The following is a 15,559-nucleotide window of genomic DNA, read 5'->3' as shown; positions in this document are numbered from 1 at the left end:
ATCATTGGTTGCCAGAAGCTGGGGGGAGGGAGATGTGAATAGGCAGAACAGAGATGATTTTTGGCACAGTGAAACTATTCTAGATCTCTGTGATACTGTACTATTCTGTATCTCTATGACGCTGTAATGGTGGGTGCATGTCATAAATTGGTTCAAACCTGTAGAATGTACAATACCGAGAGTGAGCTATAATGTAAACTATGGACTTTGGGTGATAATGTTGTATTAATGTAGATTCATTTGTTGTAACAAATGCACCTCTAGGGATGTTGATAATGGGGGAGGCTATGCATGGCAATGGGGAGTTAGTTATTATATAAGAAATATCTGTAACTTCTGTTAAATTTTTCTGTGAAATGAAAACTTCTATAAAAAACTACAGTCAAGGGGTGCCTGAGTGGCTCAGTTGGTTAAGCATCCAACTTCAGCTCAGGTCATGATCTCACTGTTCATTAGTTCGAGCCCCACATCAGGGTCTGTGCTGACAGCTCGGAGCCTAGAGCCTGCTTATGATTCTGTGTGTGTGTCTCTGTCTCTTGCCCCTCCCCCACTTGCACTTTGTCTCTCTCTCTCTCAAAAATAAATAAACATTAAAATAAAAATAAAATAAAGTCGAAAGAAGAAAAAAAGGTACCGTACCATTTATCAAATGAAGAACATAACCACATAGGAGAAAAGTGAAGTATTAATCCAGTTAACTTTGAATGTTATTTTCATTAAATGTCCCCAGTTTGAAAACAGAAGGAAATTCAATGAAATCTTGAACCTTAGTGCTAACTTTATTTATTTATTTGTTTGTTTGTTTGTTTGTTTATTAATTATTTGTAGTGGTATGAATATAGCAATTCTGAAGTTCTTTTTGTATGGCTTTCAGGATTAAGCAAATGAGGCAATACATTGAAATGTATTGTTGGGAGGTGAGGGTTCTCATGTTGAAGAAAGATATAAATTTGGATGGGGGAAAATAAGGAAGAACTCTGTGGTATTGGATTGGAGTTAGAGGTAACAGCATAATTAAAACAAACAAAAAGATTTCCCGTGTTTTATCTTAGGAAAGGGCCTGGAAGCAATGAGTCTTATGTAGCAGCGAACACATCTAGTGTTGAGCCTTTGGTTTCTAAAAATCCTTCCTCACTGAAAGAATGTGAAGACTTATTGGGGAAATGACTGACTTCTGGGGATGAGGCACTGAGACTACAAGATGAGTCTGGAACATTTTGTCATGCCAAAAAGTAGAAAGTGTCCAAAAAATGAGGGGATAATGTCAAATAACACAGAAGGCAGTTGGTCAAACCAGGACAATTTGAACTTCCAAATGAAAAATGACAGAATTGTGTTACAATACATGATGTAAAAAAAGAATCCACAAGTTTGTACTGATACTCACAAGCAAACAAATGGTATGAGAAGGGAAGGCTTTTTTTTTTTTTTTTAAGAGTAGAATTGCCAAGACAAGAAACAGACTTTTTTTTTCTTAATTTTTTATATGTTATTTATTTTTGAGAGAGAGACAGAGTGCAAGCAGAGGATGGTCAGAGAGAGAGAGGGAGACACAGAATCTGAAGCAGGCTCCAGGCTCTGAGCTGTTAGCACAGAGCCTGACGCGGGGCTCGAACTCATGAACCACAAGGTCATGGCTTGAGCCAAAGTTGAAGTTGAAAGCTTTACCAACTGAGCCACCCAAGCACCTCAAGAAACAGACTCTTAACTACAGAGAACAAGCTGGTGGTTACCAGAGGGAAGGGGACGGGGGAGGGAGGGAAACGGGTGAAATAGGTGATAGGGATTAAGGAAGGCATTTGTGGTGAGTGCCAGGTGTTGTATGAAGTGTTGAATCACTAAATTGTACGCCTAAAACTAATACTACACTGTGTTAACTAACTGGAATGTAAATAAAAATTTTTAAAAAGTGGAATTGCCAACTAATAACTATAAACAGAATGATAGATTTGGGTTCTTTTTAATCCATCTATTTTCTTGCAACCATCATAGTAATGATTGATTAAGAGTCATCAGTGAATGCTAAAAATACTGGATGAAAGTGGAAAACATAATTACACAGCCTGAAAGTATCTTCTGACAGATTACTCATTAATTACAAATGGAAAAACACAAATGTAGCAGATATCACCTTATTCAAGTAATCAAAGTTAACATCACTGGGGCGCCTGGGTGGGTCAGTCAATTGAGAGTCTGACTTCAGCTCAGGTCATGATCTCGTCATTTGTGAATTTGAGCCCCATCTCGGGCTCTGTGCTGACAGCTCGGAGCCCGGAGCCTGGTTTGGATTCTGTGTCTACCTCTCTCTCTTCCTCTCCCCTGCTCATGCTCTCTCTTTCTCTCTCTCAAAAATAAAATAAAATATTAAAAAAAATTTTTTTAAGTTAACATTAATAATGATACAGACTAACAATTGGTTTTTCCTGGTGTGATGCACTGAAAAGGAAACATCACTTATACAATATCTCTGCCAAAGGTGCATAACCTTAATCAAATGATGAGGAAACAATCAATCAATCAATCAATCAATAATTCAAACAAATTAAGGGGTATTCTATGGAACAGTTCACCTGTTTGCTTCAAAAATTGTTAAAAGTAGTGAAAGATAAAGATTGAAGAAGTGTTCCAGGTTAACAGATAAGTGCAATATGGGATTTGCAGCATGCAGAGAAGAAAGTCTAAAGGGCAGCACTGGGCAAATCAGTGAAATTTGAATAAGGACTGTATATTAGATAGTAATATTGTGTTCATATAAGTTTACTGAATTTGATCAGTGCATTGTGATTATGTAAGAACGTTCCTGTTTGGAGATACCTGGTAAAGAATTTAGGGGTAAAGGTCATAGTCTCATCAACTTACTCTCAAACGTTTCAACAAAGTAACACTAATGTGTGTATTACTTTATTTTATGTACATTTTTTATGTAAATAGAAAGATGGCAAAATGTTAGTGAATCTATGTTAAGGTTATATAGGAGTTCATTGTAATATTTTTATAAATTCTGTAATATCTTGAAGTATTTTCAAAATAAGGGTTTACTTTTTTATTTTATTTATTTTGAGAGAGAGAGCGTGCACTAGCTGGCTTAGCAGCTGGGGATTGGGGGAGAGAGAGAGAGAGAGTGAGAGTGAGAGAGAGAGAGAGAGAGAGAGAGAGAGAACCCCAAGGAGGTTCTACCCTCAGCACAGATCCTGACATGGGACTTGATCCCATGACCCTGGCATCATGACCTGAGCCGAAACCAAGAGTAGGATGCTCAACTGAGCCACCCAGGTGCCCTAAGTGTTTACTTTTTAAATAGACTTATTGAGCACTAATTGTCTGCATGCCAGAATACCAAGCAGTTTAACAGTAAACAATAGATTTGGAATAAATAAATATAGGAACAAAAATGGACAGTAATTACAGGAAAGATGTGTTTGCTGATCTAACAGTCTCTTCTCTGTATTACTCCTATACCTCATTCTTCCTTTTGTGATTGCAAGCATATCACTGTACATATTAGCTGTCATAATCTGTTTTTTAAGTGTCTGTTCCTTCTGAACTTCCTGAAAGCAGGGCTGAGTCTTACTCTTCTGGATTTCTGGCATTCAGCAATCCCTGATGCAAACTAAACACGTGAGAATGTTTGATGAATGAATCAATGCTTTCTTTTACACAACTTGAACATCAGACATTTTTGCTAAGACTTCTTTTCATATATATATTTGTTTGAATTTTTTACTGAGATAAGTCTCCCCCCTAAAAATATGTGTGTATGTGTGTTTATCACACACACACACACACACACACACACACAGAATAAACTTTATCTGGAAACAGAGATTTGATTAACAAATCCAAGGACATTTAGTAAATACGTCAACAAGATTTTCAGTATTTTAATTTTGTGATAAAAAAATCCTTAATAACTACTTGAGATGCACTTAATTTTTGGAGTTGAGGGAGATTTTAAGAAATAATTGGGAACTTTCGTGTTGTGTTGAGGCATATTAGGGACAGACTGTTAGTTATTTATGAGGTATATTGTGTTCTGGCTAGGAACCTAAATCCACTAAGAATTTAGTCATTTTCCAATTCATGCAACAAATGTTTACTGAGAATCTATTATATACTAGGTATCATTCTTCAGTCATTGTTATTTGGAGCTTATGGTTTAGCAGCAGAGACAGGTATTAAATAATTTTATAATTGAGTATGTACTGAGGGATATGTTCAGTGTTAGGAAGAAGAGATACCAAGTACAATGAGGAAGAATTAAAGAAGTTAAAGAGTTAAAAATGTTATTTTTTTTTTTCCCATCCTGTGTCCCTGAGCAATTGCCAGTTCTTCTGATAAGCCTGATTTCAACTGAATTTACCATCCCAGTTATAGCTGCTTTGGAACCACCCAAGTCCCTTTGTCTAAAAATCTTTCTCTTTTGAGTTATTTTTCTACTGTATTGTTCTCTATGTATACAGTTTATGAAAGGAAGAGATGTTGATAACATCAATAGGAGAATCAAAGGTGTTGCCTCTGATTATCTTTCTAATAAGTCTATTAGAAAAGTAGAAATGCTATTAAATTGAAGGGAGAATAGGAACATAATATTTGTTTTAAGTAAATATTTTTGAAATATTTTTGAAACCAGCAAAATTATTTATATAGAGAGATGAGTTTAATACTCCTTGTCTCATAATAAAACTAGGAGAGTAAATTGAAAAGTAAAGACAAGTTATTTGAAGCTAAATTCTGCCTGCCTGGTTACTATTTAATGTTTGATGTTAGGACTTTCAGAATTTTCCAAGCTTCATGTGACTATGGTTTAGTCATTAATTTTTATGAGGCCATAAAATTTGCTGTTAACATTGGTGGAGCTTGAAGAGACAACAATAATTATCATTTATAAGGCATTTATAATGTACCAGACTCTGTGGTAAGTATATTAATTTATATTATGTCATTTAAAATTCTCCACAACCTATGAGGAACTCTTTAACCTCATTTTATAAGTGAGTATTTGAGAAGTAATTTGACCAAGGTCACAAAATTAGTAAATGATGAGCAATACCTTGAACTCTGATCTCTATGCTTTAAATCATTATGCCATAAACCAGTAATTTAAAACTGTTCATAATCTAAAATAGAACCATTCCAAAAGAAACCTTTTTCACAAGATTTAATTTTCTTTCATGAGATTTAATTTTTCTCTTTACCCCCAAACTTACAAAATTTGTTTGTAGTTGTACAGATGTATTTGTTGTGAGTTTATCTAAATAAGTAGGTAATTGTCAACAACAAAAAAAATGAGTTGTAATGTAGTCAAAACATATATAAAGATCTTTATTATCTCTTTCTAAGTCTAGTGCTGAAATGAAAGTTATTGAAGTAGAAATGTCACAGAGACAGAAAGTCATTTCCTCGTGAAAAGGACCATTGAAAATTTTTTGCATGGAATAGCCTTAAGTTTAGTTACGATCTTACCTAGAGTCTGCCACTGCCAGGCTAAATCAAAGTCCTCTGAAATGATCTTAAGAACATCATGCCTTTTGTTCTAGGGCAAGTGAGTGGACTATAAACTAGACTAATAACCTTTTAGATTATAGCAATTACAGTTTGTAATGAAACAGACATAAAATCAATGTGCTGTGGAAAAGACCTTTAGAAATCATTTTATAACCTGCTTATAACTTATTTATTGGTAATAAATAAGTTTTAGCTTCAGTTTTTCAGACATTGCCAGAAACATCAATGATCTTTTTTTCTAATCTATTGAAAAAGTAATGTGATAGTAAGATCGCCCAACAGAAAAGGTGTTTTCATGTTTTGGTTAATATTTCTTAATCTTTGTGCATATGCAAGTGTGGTTTTTATATGACTATACTTTGAATGAACATGTTCAGCCTAGTAGCCAAAACCCAGGGACAGGCTCAACCACAGATTCCTAAGTCGCCTGGGTAGTCCGTGGACAGGAAGTGAGGAAATGAGACGGCCAGGAAAGGTGCCTGGTAGAAAGTAAAAGTGGGCCAGTAGAAAGCATGGTAAGAAATAGCCTAAGGTGGAAAGCAGGCCGCTGTAATGGCTCTTCACCTGGTTCCTATGGCCTCAGTTGTGACTTATTTTAAATGTTTTAGGCTGGGGCCAGAATAAGATGATAATTGAATGATAGTTATGTTCTAAGAAAATAAATATTAAGAAATTATAACATCTAGTCTCATTTCTGTTATCATGTCCATTATTATTGCTTGCTGTAGCTCCATTCTGTTGAACATACCTTAACCTCCCTAGGCAGTCCAGATATTCCCCTGTGTTGTCTATAGATACCTTTAAACAGAATTACTTTGGTTCTCCCTTCAATTACCATATTATCTCTATCCATTATTATCATGTTATTTTGTATTCTTCCTTTTCCTCGACCTGTGGAATATTTGTTTGTTTCTTAACCTGCCTGGAGGCATGGATAGATGTTCCAGTTCCAGAAACAGTATGAATAGTACTAAAATCACTTACGTGGGAGTATTTGATGGGCAAAGTATATTTGGAGCACAGCAGACAAGAGGTTTCCACCTCCCAATTCTTCCTTTTTAAAAATTGAGGTATATTTCATATGTAGTAAAATGTGCAGATCGTAAGTGTACATATAGCTCAATGAGATTTTACCCATGTGACCACCACTCACATCAAGATACAGAACATTTTAGTTAGGCCAGAAAGTTTCCTTGTGCCCTTTTTCAGTCAACACTCTCCCAAAGGTAACTACTATTCTGACTTCTAGTTCCATATTTTAATTTATGTGTTCTTGAACTTTATGGAAATGGAGTCACAGAATATGTCCTCTGGCATCTGTATTCTTTCACTTGATGTAATGTTTTTGAGATTCATCTGTGTTTAATATCAGTAGTTCATTCACTTTGTATTGATATGTAATATCCTGTTGTGTGAATATAATATAATTCATTTGCCCATTTTTCTGTTAAGGGCATTTGGATTATTTTTGGTTTGGGACTTTTGTGAATAAAGATTCTGTGGATATTGAATATGTCTTTTGATGGATACGTGCACTCATTTCTTTTAGATATGCCTAGGTGTAGAATTACTAGGTCATAGGGTAGTCTGCATTTAAACTTAATTAGAAACTGCCAATTTTTTATTTTTATTTTAAAATATTTATTCTTGAGAGAGAGTGAGAGAGCACAAGTGGGAGAGGAGCAGAGAGAAAGAGAGGGAGATACAGAATCCAAAGCAGGCTCCAGGTTCTGAACTGTCAGCCCAGAGCCCAAAGCAGGGCTTGAAACCATGAACCGTGAGATCGTGACCTGAACCTGACTGAGCCACCCAGGCACCCTGTCAAAACAATTTTTTAAATGGTTAGACCATTTTATACTCACACCAGCTGTATGTGAGATTCCAGTTCTTCCACATTGTTGCCCATGCTTATTAGTCTTTTTAATTTTAGTCATTCTGGTTTGGTGTGTAGTGATATCTCATTGAAGTTTTAATTAGATTTCTTCATTGAATAATGATAATGAGCACTTGTCAAAAACTTTTTGGCCTGTTGGATAGCATCTTTTGTAATGACTCTACAAGACTCTACAAGTCTTTTGCCCATTTTAAAATTGGGTTGTCTTTTTCTTACTGATTTTTGTATTGCATTTTCTGGTTATGAATCCTTTGTCAGATAATGTATTGTGAATATGTACTCCCAGTTTGTAACTTAAGCCTTTTTACTTTTTCTAATAGTCTTTAGAGGAGCCAAAGTTCTTAGGCAAGAGTTTAAAAAAAAATTTTTTTTTAACATTTATTTATTATTGAGAGACAGAGCATGAGCATGGGGGGCAGGGGCAGAGAGAGAGGAGGAGACACAGAATCCGAAACAGGCTCCAGGCTCTGAGCTGTCAGCACAGAGCCCGATGCGGGGCTTGAACCCACAAACCGGGGGATCATGACCTGAGCCAAAGTCAGATGCTTAACCAACTGAGCCACCCAGGTGCCCCACTTAGGCAAGAGTTTTTAAAGGCACTTCAGATACCAGTTTATTAACTAATATACTAGCCACTGTTAGTAATCGTGTTGTTTTATTTTTTTAATGTTTATTTATTTTGAGAGACAGAACAGAGCGTGTGAGCGGGGGACAGACAGAGAGAAAGGAAGAGAGAATCCCAGGCAGGCTCCGTGTTGTCAGTGCAGAGCCCTACATGGCGGGGCTCGAACTCACGAACTATGAGATCATGACCTGAGCCAAAATCGAGTCAGACACCTAGCTGACTGAGCTACCTAGGCACCCCAATCATATGGTTTTCTATTGCTACTATAACAAAGCACCACAAATTAAGTAGCTTAAAACAATAAAATAAATTTATTATCTTATAGTTCTATAGATTAGAATTCTGACACAAGTCTCACTGAGCTAAAATCAAGGTTGGCAGGTCTGTGTTTTTTTTTTTTTTTCTGGGGGCTCTAAGAGAGAGTCAGTTTTCTCGTCTTTTCCAATTTACATGGCTCATCGTCCCTTTCTAGCGTTCTGTAGCCTTCCTGGGCACATGGCCACTTTCCTATATCTTCAAAGCTAGAAACTTGACATCTCTGAGCATTTTTCCGTAGTCCCATCTCCCAAAGTTTCCTGCTTTTGAGGACTCAGGCGATTAGGTTGGGCATACTATAATAATCTAGGATAATCTCCTCAATGCAAGGTCCTTAATTTAATCACATTTGCAAGATCATCTTTGGCATTTAAAGTAAAGTGACATATTCATTCATCGGTTTTGGGATTGAGATGCAGACATCTTTGGGAGCCATTATTCTGCCTACCATTCTGATGTAGTTACTACTGTCGGCCATGAATTGCTAAACTAATGTAGTAGCCCATCAGCATCCTCATTGATGCTGAGTGGGACAGGAGAAAGGAGTCCAAAATAATACACTGATAAGGCTAAATAGATAGGATATTCTGGTTCCTGTATGTATATGTGGTACTATAATAAGGCTATATACTAGGTAAGTATTAAATTAGAAAAGGGAATGTGATCAGTTCCCCTTAGGGTAGGTGGGAAACAATTAGAAAAGCTCTTATTAAATACTTTAAATGACTTCTCATCAGTTTAGGCATAAAGTACAAACTTCTTAGGACACCTCTCCAAAGCTCATTCTTTTAATCACTACATTCTACTACCTCTCTAATACAGTAGTGCATTTTGTTTCTAATGTGAATGCTAACTTCACCAGGAAAGTACAAACATGCATACCCTGTAATTGTAGCTGGCATTGTTTTGACACCACCAATAACACCAAAGTCTCTAACCTGAGTTCATAATTTTAAGATAATCACACCTTACACCATTAATGCCTTTGATACTTTATAATAATATGCCCTTCTCCTTTTTCATTTATCCGGGGTCCCTTATACGTTTTGGTAAATCATGATAGGCTTTAAAAGGAGCTCAGTTGTTCGTGGACCTTTAACTTTCTGCCATGGTAAATAAGCTAACCTACTTCAGAAATCTAATGACTGCATTCTCTATGTACATGAATTTTTAAAAAAAATTTTTAAGTTTTTAAATTTATTTTGAGAAAGAGAGTGAGAGAGGGGGAAGGACAGAGAGAAAAAAGGAAAGAGAGAGAATCCCAAGCAGGCTCCACACTGTCAGCTCAGAGCCCAATGCAGGACTCGAACCCACAAACTGTGAGATCATGACCTGAGCCAAAACCAAGACTCTTAACCAACTGAGCCACTCAGGTGCCCTTACATGAATTTTTGTAATAGCTTGAGTTAGGGATTAGAAAATAAAATTTATTGATGCCTACTATATGTCGGGTATATGCGAGGTAATCCTCATAGCAACCTTTCAATGATAAACATTGTTATCTTTATTTTACAGTTTAGATATCTGGGTCTCAAAGAGACTTAAGCAACTTGCCAAAATAGATAAGTAATAAGTGATAGACTTGGGATTGTAGTTTAGATCTGATTCCAAAGCCTTTATACACTCTTTCCATGGTATGGTCAGTCAAATGGATCAAAATAAATGGGTATTGGAACATATCTGTATTCTGCTGTAACCTTGAAAAACTTTGACTGGTAGCCTGCCAGAATATTTAAATCAAGAGGTTCTAACTCAGTGAAATTCTATTACATGCTTGAGAGACTTGAAACTGTACTGAAGTGCTGTGAATATGAACATCTAATTAGAAGATGGTACATTGACCTTTTTATTCCAATTCCATTACTATTTGACTGCCTCGGTTTTCACTTTAGCCATGGCCATGTGGGGAAACTTGTCCCTGTTGCTTGTTTTTTGGAACGTTCTAGATAATTCCTATAAATGTGAATTTTATTTTAACTTTGATGCCTCAGACTTTTAAGGGAAACATTGTGATGAAATGTTGGCTAACAATCACCCTTACATTAATTGTCTCATTCTCCATGGGATTGAGTCAATTTACATGTCAAGAGCAAAAAAAAAAAAAAAAAAAAAAGAAAATGTTTAGATTCCTTTTAAAGAATCTCCAGAATTTCTAATTTGTATAATTTAAGGATCAATGAATGTTGTTTTGTTTTCGCACATTTCACATTTGTTCCTTTGGCTTGGGCAACTCAACCTCTCTATTCTTGAATTTCTTATTTGTGCTAGTTGGGATACTATTCAGAAAATATACACCTATTGACAAATTGTAGCATGTTAGTGGTGAGAACTGGTTAACTGTGCTAAAACTTTGCCAGGGTTCTCCAGCCGGGCATGCCACTTTTAATTCAACCATTTTCTCTTTAAAAGAGATAACTGTTTGAAAATCTGTATGCTTTGGCAGGTTGGTGCTAATCTGGATTCTCTGCCTTTACTGGCCTCATCTTCTACAACTGTCAGGGGTGTACTTGATACTTTATATCAAACAACTTTGCTGTTTTCAGAACCACCTGTATTGTTACATGTCTGCCTTTAACCCTCTGTTGTCTGGCAAATTCAGCATGTCTGTATGTCTGTCCTTCAGGACTTGGCATAGTATCATTTCCTCTAGAAAGCCTGCCTTTTAAGCTTTCCTCAGTCCCTGATAGAATTGGAGGACCCTTTTCTGTGCTCCCACTGAATACAATGCATATCTTTACCACAGCACTTAATACACCATATAGTAATTGTCTGTTTGCTTTCTCTCCCTTAGTGTTCTGTAGTAGTTAAGGGGGGAAAGTGGCAAAACACGAATTTGGAGGCATTTAGGCAAGAGCCAGATCATGCAGGGCCAGAGTAGAGCATCTGGATTTTATGCTAAAAGCCAGTGGAGGGTTTTTAGTAGGAATGTGACATGATGCTGTTTATGCTTTTAAAAGATCATCCTGGATGCTTTGTGGAGAATGGTTTTTTTTTGTTTTTTTGTTTTTTTTAACATTTATTATTGAGAGACAGAGACAGAACATGAGCATGGGAGGGGCAGAGAGAGGGCAGACACAGAATCTTAAGCAGGCTCCAGGCTCTGAGCTGTCAGCACAGAGCCCGACGTGGGGCTTGAACTCACAAACTGCGAGATCCTGACCTGAGCTGAAGTCGGATGCTTAACCAACTAAGTCCTCCAGGTGCCCTGAGAATGGTTTTGTAGACAGTAAAAGTGCAAGCTGGGAAACTAGTTAACAGACTGTTGCAGTGGTCCAAGTGAGAGATGATAGTGGTTTACACTGGGACAGCACCAGTGGACACTGGAGAGAAGTGGATGACTTGGGATGTATTTTGGAGAGAGTGCCAATGTGGGGGTTAAAAAAGATTTTCAGTTGACTTCTAGGTTTCTAGTTTATGCAACTGTGTAGAGAGAATATCTTGCATTCCGTTTTGATTTTGTTGAGTTTTTAAATGCCTGTGAGACATTAAATGCAGAGTCAGGTAGATGTTAAAATATGTGAGATTGGAGTTCAGGGGAGGGGGTTAGGCATCATTGTCAAAAGTTGGTATTTAAAGCTGTGGGAACTGATGGGATCACCTGAGGGAATGAACGTAGAAAGAGAAGATGGCTGAAGATGAATATAAATACCAGAAATTCATCACCCAAAGGCAGAATCTGGCATGTAGACGTGTTTTGATTGGGTTAAATTTAAAATTTAGCCATTTTAAAATTAGTTGCCCAGGGGCATCTGGGTGGCTTAGTCGATTAAGCACCTGACTTCACCTCAGGTCATGATCTCACTGCTTGTGAGTTCAAGTCTCGCATTGGGCTCTGTGCTGACAGCTCAGAGCCTGGAGTCTGTTTCGGGTTCTGTGTCTCCCTCTCTCTCTGCCCCTCCCCTGCTTGTGTTCTGTCTCTCTCTCAAAAATAAATAAACGTTAAAAAAATTATTTTAAATAAAATTAGTTGTCCATATTTGAAAATTGAGAGAGTTCCCATAGAAATCCAGATCTTTGCCTTCTCGTGAATAATTAGAAGATACAGCATCACTGAGCCTGTATTTCTTCATGGGAGCTGTCAGCGCAGGCTGTTCTCTTCAGACTGGTCTATACATTTGACCACAATCTCTACTGTTCCTTATTGTTCTTCACTTAGCTGTTTTACTTAAATGCCTCTCTGGGCATTTGAGTTTACAGCCCCTGATTTAGACCTGAAGGATAGAAGGAGCCAACAAAGGAACCTAGGAAGAAGCAGTCATGAGATAAAAACCAGGAGAATAGGGCATTACAGAAAACTAGAGAGGAAAGTATTTCAGTTACTAACTGCCAGTAAGAGATTAAGATGAAGACAGAAAAGCGCTGTTTTAGTGGTGTGAAGAGGTTTGAGGAATCGATGGGGAATAGAGGTAAGGAAATGGAGGCAGTTCTTTTGAAAACTCAGGGAAGTGAAGAAGCATAGGTAATGGGGTGGAAAGGTGGCTTTGGAGATACTATGAGAGAATATGTAACAATCCCTTAGAGAAGTAGATGTTAAAGAGACAGGAGAGAAAGGTGATAAGTTGAAGATTTAAGAGAACAGATGATATCTTAGAGCACAAGAGCCTGGTTGGCCTTTACTAGAAGGAGACATGCTGCTTCAGGGAAGGAAGGAGAGCATTGGTCCTGAGGGGGTAATAACAGTATGGAATACTGTTAGATAAAATGAGAATCTTCAGGGTTCACACAGAACCAGAGAATTACCTTAGGCTGAAGATTTAGACTAAATATAGACTTAGATTTATAGATTTATATATTTAGACTAAATCATGCACTTTGGAATTTAATCTGTTAAAATCTGATAGTTTTTTTTTTAATTTTTTTAATGTTTATTTATTTTTGAGAGAGAGAGAGACAGACACAGAGTGTGAATGAGGGAGGGACAGAGAGAGGGAGACACAGAATTTCAAGCAGTCTCCAGGCTCTGAACTATCAGCACAGAGCCGACATGGGTCCTCTCCCTCTCCTGTTGGCATGCAGGCGGATAAGAGAGTGAGGTCCTGGCTTTTCCTCTTCTTAGGAAGACACTAGTACCATCAAGGGGACCTTACCCTCCTGACCTCTTCTCAACTTAATTACCTTCTAAAGTCTCCACACCCAAAGGCTCCACATTTGGGGTTAAAGCTTCAACATATAAATTTGGGAGGTGGGGACACAGACAAGCTTCAACATATAAATTTGGGAGGTGGGGACACAGACATGCAATTTGTAACAAGTTCCATCAACTGGTGAATGGATGAATAAAATGTAGTGTGTTCACAGAATAGAATATTATTCATCCATGAAAGAAATAAATTATTGATATATGCTATAATGTGAATGAACCTTGAAAATATGCTCAGTGAAAGAAACCAGATGTAAAAGGCTACATACTGTATGATTCTATTTATATGAAAAGTCCAGAAGAGGCAAATCTATAGGGACAGAAAATACATTAGTGATTATCTAGGACTGAGGAGTGGGGAGAGGTGAGGAGAAATAGGGAGTGACTACTGATAGGAGATTTCTCTTTGGGATGATAAAACTATTCTAAAATTAGGTGATGATGGTTGCACAGTCTGAACATTTAAAAACAGTTGAATTGTGCATTTTAAATTAATTTTATAGTATATGAGTTATATCTTGATAAAGCTGATAAGCTTTAGCAAAAATTAGTTTGCTTTAAGGTGGCAAAATAGAAAATATTGTGTCGAGAAGGGTGATGCTGTTCTATTACATTTCTTTGCTTTCTCAGTAGATTGTTGAAAGGAAGTAAATTGTAGAGATCTCTGAAAATCAGGCTCTTAATGCTATATGATAAACAGTACAAGAGAACATTTGAGGTTTGGACAAAAAAAATTCTTGACCAAATCATGATTAAGTAGCCAATCCACCTTTCAAAATGAATAGTCAACCCTCTACATTAAAAAAAATGTTTTTAATGTTTGTTTATTTTTGGGAGAGAGAGACGGAGCACGAATGGGGCAGGGGCAGAGGGAGAGAGAGGGAGACACAGAATCCTAAGCAGGCTCCTGGCTCTGAGCTGTCAGCACAGAACCCGACTCGGGACTCAAACTCACGAATCACGAGATCATGACCTGAGCTGAAGTCAGACACTTAACCGACTGAACCACCCAGGTGCCTCATCCCTCTGCATTTCATTTTTATTCTTAGTATATTGTATGCCTTTATCTCACAGTTTGTGGGTTCCCCACCCCCCTTCCATTAATTTATCCACCTTTGCACCTTCTAATTTCTCCCTTGGTAAAAAGACCTCAACTGTTCTACTTCCTCATTTCTTTAGAATGAGTACAGTAATTGTTTATTTCTGTCATTTCATTTTGAATATTAAAAAATATGTGATAACATATTTAGTGACTTTTTTTAAAACAATGGTAACAGAACCTGAAATTTTTCTCAAGTGACTTTGTACAATTTTGTGACACCCCCATTTACCATGTTTGTTGACCATCTTAACCACCCTTAAGGCTCTTAACCATCCTTAAGGCTAACTCCCCTGGTTTCTTTTCTCTGTCTTCCTTTGTAAGTGCCCTTCTTCTGTGCTCTCGTGGTATTCTGCATATCTCTTTATTATATCTCCATCTACTGGCATTTTAGCTGCCTGTCTCTTCCATTAGACTATATGCTTCATTAAGGTCAATGACTGAATCTTATCTTTGTAACTGTAACTGAATTTGGCAAATAGGAGGTGCTCAGTAAGTGCTTGTGGAATTGTTTGATATATCACAGTAGAAACTTTTTTATCAGGTTTGATAGGGGCTTGTATTTGGTCAGCTGATTTTTAAAACTTCAAAGCATAGAATTATTGAAAAGATAATATAAACACCTACCTTAAAATTTTATTTTAATTCAAACATATAATTGTATAATCTTTGACAATTATTTGATATACAGTGTGGCCTTTCAATATGGGATCCTGATTAATAGTTCTCCTTAGACTTTCTTGGATTAAAAACAAAAATTTTTAAAAACCCTAAAATGAACAGTTTATTTAAAATAGAGGCACTTGGAAAGAACTTTGAGATGTAAATACAATCTTTAAATTTTTACTGTTTTTCTCAATCTAACATATCTTACCCACGCTTAATTCAACAGCAGTTTTTATTAGCAACTCTCTTTTACTGAGTCCATTTTAAGCATTTTAAATAGTTTCTGGAGAAACAACGGCTTTCTTTGGAATCATA

The 15,559-nt window shown here is 36.8% G+C and overlaps 1 protein-coding gene across 5 annotated transcripts in view; it reads left to right on the top strand.

Annotated features, from left to right (window-relative positions):
* Nucleotides 1-15,559, top strand: part of ACER3 (alkaline ceramidase 3) — a 181,024-nt gene that overhangs the window by 83,666 nt on the left and 81,799 nt on the right. The gene's annotated exons all lie outside the window — the stretch shown is intronic.

This window comes from Panthera leo, chromosome D1 (genome assembly GCF_018350215.1).
Source record: "Panthera leo isolate Ple1 chromosome D1, P.leo_Ple1_pat1.1, whole genome shotgun sequence".
In the NCBI taxonomy this organism is placed as follows: domain Eukaryota; kingdom Metazoa; phylum Chordata; class Mammalia; order Carnivora; family Felidae; genus Panthera; species Panthera leo.
Note: the sequence above shows the minus strand (reverse complement) of the source record. Positions and strands in the feature narration are given on the sequence as shown.